Source organism: Citrus clementina, unplaced genomic scaffold, assembly GCF_000493195.1.
Source record: "Citrus clementina cultivar Clemenules unplaced genomic scaffold, Citrus_clementina_v1.0 scaffold_1, whole genome shotgun sequence".
NCBI classification, from domain to species: Eukaryota; Viridiplantae; Streptophyta; class Magnoliopsida; order Sapindales; family Rutaceae; genus Citrus; species Citrus x clementina.
In genome coordinates, this window is record NW_006263303.1 from 10,294,990 (window position 1) to 10,302,028 (window position 7,039).

Below are 7,039 nucleotides of genomic sequence, written 5' to 3' on the forward strand. Positions count from 1 at the left end.
AAGTGTTTGTTTCATCCAAAGGGCTTGTGCACAACAACTACCTGCAACAATATACTCTGCCGCAGTGGTTGAGAGTGCAACCGAATTTTGTTTCTTACTAAACCATGAAACAAGTGCATGACCTAGGAAATGGCAAGTTCCACTAGTACTTTTCCTATCGACCTTGTAACCGGCAAAATCGGCATCCGAATAACAGGTTAAATCTATAAGAGTTCCTCTAGAATAACAAAGACCAAGATCTATGGTTCCACTCAAATAACGGAAAATTCTTTTAACAGCAAGCAAATGAGATTCCTTGGGACATGATTGAAATCTTGCACACAAACATACACTAAACATGATATCGGGTCTACTTGCGGTTAAGTAAAGTAAAGAGTCGATCATACCTTGATACTTTTTAATATCAACTTCTTTACCTTTTTCATCTTTATCAAGCTTGATTGTTTTGAGTCATCAATGCCTAATCTTTTGAGCAAATCTTTGGCATATTTAGCTTGGTTTATGAAAATTCCCTCATTGTTTTGCTTGATTTGAAGTCCAAGGAAATACTTCAATTCTCCCATCATGCTCATCTCAAATTCCTTACTCATACAAGATGAAAACTCTTTGCACAAAGATTCATTAGTAGAGCCAAAGATAATATCATCAACATAAATTTGAACAACAAGTATATCTTGATTTTTATTCTTAACAAAAAGAGTAGTATCCGCTTTTCCCATCGAAAAACCGTTCTCCAACAAGAAATTTTTAAGCCTAACATACCATGCTCTAGGTGCTAGTTTTAATCCATACAATACTTTTGATAACTTATAAACATGATTTGGAAATTTTTCATTTTCGAAACTAGGGGGTTGTTTTACATAAACTTTCTCCATAATATAACCATTTAAGAAAGCGCTCTTGACATCCATTTGAAATAAAATGAAATCTTTATGACATGCAAATGCTAGCAACATTATAATAGATTCTAATCTAGCTACAGGTGCAAATGTTTCATCAAAATCAATTCCTTCTTCTTGGTTGTATCCTTGAGCCACTAATCTAGCTTTATTTCTTACAACCACACCAGATTCATCCATTTTATTTCTAAATACCCATTTAGTGCCTATAATGGATTGATGTTCCGGTTTAGGAACCAATTCCCACACTTTATTTCTCTCAAATTGATTTAACTCCTCTTGCATTGCCATAATCCAAGACTCATCATTTTTCGCATCCACAAAAGATTTTAGTTCAATTTGAGAAATGAATGCAGCATGGTCACATGTGTTTCTAAGTGATGATTTAGTTGTAATACCTCTTAAAGGATCACTTAAAATTAAATCCTTAGGATGAGAGGAAACATACCTCCACTCCTTGGGGAGTGTTTGAGAAATACCTTCTTATTGCTCCATATTTATTTGTTCTTCTTGTCTATCCTCTTGATTTTCTTGTGGTGTATTCTCTTGTTTATCTTTTGATGATTCTTCTTATAACTCTCCATCTGCATCATCATTAACAACTTCTTTCTCCGCAAAGGAGAGGTTAGATTCATCAAACGTAACATGCATGGATTCTTTCACAACCAAAGTTCTTTTGTTATAAACTCTATAAGCTTTGTTTGAGTTTGAATACTCGAGAAAGATGCCAACATCAGATTTTGGATCAAATTTACTAAGATTATCTTTTGTGTTCAAAATAAAACATTTGCATCCACAAACTTTGAAATAACCAATGTTAGGTTTTCTATCTTTCCAAAGCTCATAGGGAGTTTTATTGAGATAAGGTCTAATCAACACCCTATTCAAAACATAACAAGCGGTGTTGACGGCTTCGACCCAAAAATATTTTGGTAATGCATTTTCATTCAACATGGTCCTAGCCATTTCTTGAATAGACCTATTCTTTCTCTCAACAACTCCATTTTGTTGTGGAGTCCTAGGTGATGAAAATTGATGCTCAATGCCAAAATCATTACAAAAATTTTCAAATGCATGATTTTCAAACTCTCCACCATGATAACTTCTAATACAAGTAATAGAATAACATTTTTCATTCTAAATGCATTAATGACATCATCCTTATTAGCTAAGAACAATACCCATGTGTATCTAGAATAATCATCTATAATCACAAATGCATAAAATTTGCCACTTAAACTAGCATATCTAGAAGGTCCAAACAAATCTATGTGAAGTAATTGAAGTGATTTTCAAGTAGAGACATGATTCTTGTTTTTGAAAGAAGTTTTGATTTGTTTTCCAAAGTGACAAGCTTAACAAATTCTATCCTTTTGAAAAACGATTTTTGGAAGGCCTTTAACCAAATCATTTTTCGAAATTTTTGAAATCAAATCCATGCCTGCATGTCCTAGTCTTCTATGCCATAACCAACCTTCATCATGCAATGCCGAAAAATATTTATCATGAGTAGATGCACACTCTATATCAATTGTGTAAATATTACCACATCTATTTCCAATAAACAAAATTTTCCTATCACATGCATTCTCAATAACACACTTTAATTTTTCAAAAACAATTTTATAACCCTTGTCACACAATTGGCTAATGCTAATCAAATTGTGTTTCAAATTTTCAACCAAACACACGTTTTCAATTAGAGTTGAGAAAACTTTACCAACATTACCAATTCCGATAATTTTTTCTTTTGAATTGTCTCCAAAGGATATATCTCCACCATTTTCGATTTTAGTGAAACTTGAGAACCATGCATAGTTTCCGGTCATATGCCTAGAACAATCGTTATCCAAGTACCATTTATTTTTCTTCTTCTTCAAGCCCTCATTGAGATCATCATCATTTCCTATTGCCATAAGTGCTAGGTTTGATACTTCTTGCGACTCTTCTTCATCACTTGAATCTTCATCGCTATCATCCCAAGGAGCAACCATAACTTTCTTCTTGAGTTTGTTGAGAAGTGGGCATTCTGATCTTATATGGCCAGACTTTTTGCATTCAAGGCATATGATTACCTCTTCTCCTTTTGGTTCTTGAGGTTTCTAAATTTTCTTCGGTCACTGGTTTTCTTGAAAATTTTTCTGAACCTCCTTGCTAGCATAGCCAACTCATCATCATCCGACTCACTTTCCCCACCACTCTCATATTTTGTGGCTTTGAGAGCAATGCTTTTCTTTTTTTCCTCATTTCCTCTTTTTGCTGCCAAATCTTCCTCATAAGAAATAAGAGAACCAATTAAATCATCAATAGGTAAGATATTCAAATCTTTGGCTTCCCCAATGGCAGTCCTTTTTGGTCTTCATTCCTTAAGTAGTGACCTAATGATTTTCTTAACTTTCTCGCTATTTGAAAATGTGTTTCCTAGGGCTCTTAGAGTGTTCACTATGTCCGTAAATCTAGTATACATAGAATATACACTCTCATTTTGTTCCATTTAGGACAATTCATATTGTCGAGTGTACCTACTAATTTTATACTCTTTCACTTGATTCGTGCCTTCATAAACAACTTTAAGTTTGTGCCAAATTTCATTAGCACTTTCACAACTAGACACTCTATGAAACTCTTTCTTATCTAGTGCACAAAACAAGGCAATCATAGCTTTGGAATTTAGAGAAGCTTTTCTCTTTTTCAATTCATTCCATTCCCGTGAAGGTTTTGGAATATCTTCCCTGACTTCATTTTTAGTCAAGGGCATAAATGGACCATCACATACAACTTCTCAAATTTCATAATCTAGTGCTTGTAAATAAATTCTCATCCTAGTTTTCCAATACGGGTAGTCATTTCCGTCAAAGAACGGTGGTCTAGTTGTGAATTGTCCTTCCATAAAGGTTCAATCATTTTGGGTTGCCATGGATCTTTTACTCTAGACGGTTAAGTTCTAACAAGAGAACCAAGCTTTGATACCAAATGAAATGCAAGTTACGCAACCCAAGAAGGGGGGTGAATTGGGTTTTTAAAACTTATACAATACAATTCGCACAATAAATCAATCTAACGCCTTAATGAAATAAGTATAATAATAAAAGAGTAAGGGAAGAGAAAAACAAACGCACGGATTTTTACGTAGTTTGGCAATCCCCGCCTACGTCCACGCCTCCAAGCCAACCAAGCTCGAGGATTTCACTATCCAAACCTCCAAAGGCTTCAAGTTCTTACAATTGACTTCCAAGGTGTCAATGAACCTTTACAATCAAGAGATTATCTCCCCAATCTCTTCATCCCAAGTGTTTCTCACACTTATACACTCACAATTTGATAAGAAATGAAAATTACAACAAAAACTCTCTTTAAGAGTGGATATGCAAATAATAGCACAATAATGATTCAATCTATGATGATTTTACGATTTGAAAGCTCAATATATGTTATATGATCTTATTTATGCTTGCATTAGTTCTTAAAATGAAGTTGGAGTTGAGTTTTTATAGTTAAAGCCCGAAAACTAGCCGTTATAGGCAAATTTCTTCAACCAAGCGGTTAGCCACTTGATTTATCCGGCTAGCCGCTTGTAATAGTGATATTATCGTTATTTTTGTATTTTACTATAGTAATACTGTTCACCAAAATTACACTTTGGCCCAAAAATTTTTATAATTATAAAATCACCTAAAAAGTCATAAACCTTTGCAAATTGGTCCAATTTCAGAATTTCCAAAAAAAATGGTCATTCCAAAACTTTCTAAAATTATGGTATGGCCCCAAATATATTATTATTTCTCAAAGAGGTCCTTCTCAAAATTTAACATAATACCCATTTTTTTAAAGTTCTCAAAACCTTTCACTTTAGTCCAAAATGTTAATAAATTATAGTATGGCCCAAAACATTTCAAATGTTTGCAAAAAGGTCAAACTCCGAAATTCAAAATAATACTAATTAAAATCAAAGATTGCGAAACTTTTCATTTAAGTCCAAATTATTCAAATCCACAAAATACTTTATCTTATAAAAATAAAACATTTTAGTTTATGAAAAGTAATTAATTAAATTAATCTCTTGAGCTTCTCAAATGCTAAATCATGCATCAATTAAATCATACCGGCTTTACAAGAATTTATCACAATAATTTATCCGTTGAGCTCTAAACTTTATTTTTTATTTCGCCATTGTCCGTTGAGTGTCTTGAGCTTGATTTCACTTGATTCAGTTGCATAAATATTACCCTTAAAAAACTAGTGAAAATGTGAAATACAATATTTATTAAATCACTTAATACACATATTTGTTATCATTAAAATTACATTATGTGTAGCCCTTTAGGCTAACATTATCTTGGACGGCAACATGTGCGGTGGCAGTGATAGGTGGTTTTTGAGAGGAATATCGATGGCGTAGCTATTGTTTTGGACATTATGGCAGAGAGGTTATTAGTGTGTGGGGAGGTTCTGGCATTGGTAAAGCACTACCACCAGCAGAGTATGAAGCCATAAATGTTGGTCAAGGTTCAATCATTGGTGTCTGGATCTCCTTCATCTTTGGGTAGGAAATTCAGTTTCACGCTGTTTTAAATTTTTATGTCTTCAGTATCCATTTCTTATAAGTATAAAGAATATACAAGTGTTAATAATAGTGTGAATGACGAACAAAGAATGAATAACCACGAAAAATTTTATCGAGCTCCTATTAGAGCCGAACATTTTAGAGGGCAAGTAAAGCCAAACCCATACAAACACAGCACAACAAATTGCCCACTCGTGAAGGTGGTGTGTGGGAGTTGCGTGCCAATTTCCAGATCACATATGGCTACGAACCACCACCATTTAGTCCATATGTGGTTTGGATTTGTAATTGGAGAAAGAGAGGAATCACCCACAACCCTAGAATGAGTGGTGCTCATGTGACTGTTCGCTTTCTTCTTTGAAAATTTTACAATCCCTAGCCCACAGTTCAAATGGCCATAACTTTCTCTTTATAAGTCTAAATTGTACAAATAATATACCACTAGATAAAGTCTCGAAAAGCACTTTTATATATGAAACGACCAGCCCCGAACTCCAGGGTGAGTCTGTCTAACCTCATCCAAACTAGATTGATAAAAATCTAATTAGTAAGGATTCTGCTGAAAATTCGGCAGAGTCTCCTTTATATATATAACACTCCCAATATGAAAATATGTAAAACAAACACTCCCAAAATAATTCAATATACAACAAACTCTAACGTTCAACATCCTCAACCAAAATGCTGAGTTTTACTCAAGATATCTCCAGAGTCTTAAAAGATAATATTATAACTAACATTAATATCTCAGTTTATTCTTAATCCCAAAAGAATGATATAACAAAATTATACATTCCCAAAATAACGAGATAACCAAGATGTCCTAACAAAAATCATCTATATCTTCTAACACCATCACGTGGCCAAGACTCAAAATATATTTACAGTTGCTGGGTCGATCTAGTGTACCTGCAACCTCCTGGTGGGGGGAAAATATAATAAAAGCGGAATGAGTATAAAACTCAGTGAGATCAGTGAGTGGATAGTAGATTTTGAAAATTAATGCTTACTTAAAAAGAAATAATCCTATCATTTCCAAACACAATTTCATCAAACCATATGCGAGAAATCAGTAATAAATCATTTAACATTTAAATCAAATTACTAACCATGAAAATCATATATAATATCGTACTAAATGACCATGGAAATCATATCACAATATCATATGGAATACACAAATCTGAAAATCATCACCAAACAAATACCTAGGGAAATAATCTCGTCATATCCGGACCTCAATGGACAGGCAATGACGTACTATCTAGGTACCGTCACGCCCTGGAGCTACACGGATAGACAGGAAAATACCATCTCATATCTCATCATAACTCATCATATATATGCATACATAATCTAGTCCCCAAGGGACAAAAACGCCCAAGCACACGACCTAAAGCCTCTGTGTGTACTTAGATGGGCCCCAAAGGCCTGTATCTCAATATATGTCTGTATCTCATATCTGTATCTGTATAATCATCATACTGCATGCATATATGCCCCCAAAAGGTAAAGGCGCCCAAACACACGGCCCAAAGCCTCTATGTGTGTTCAGACGGGCCCCAAAGACCTCTAT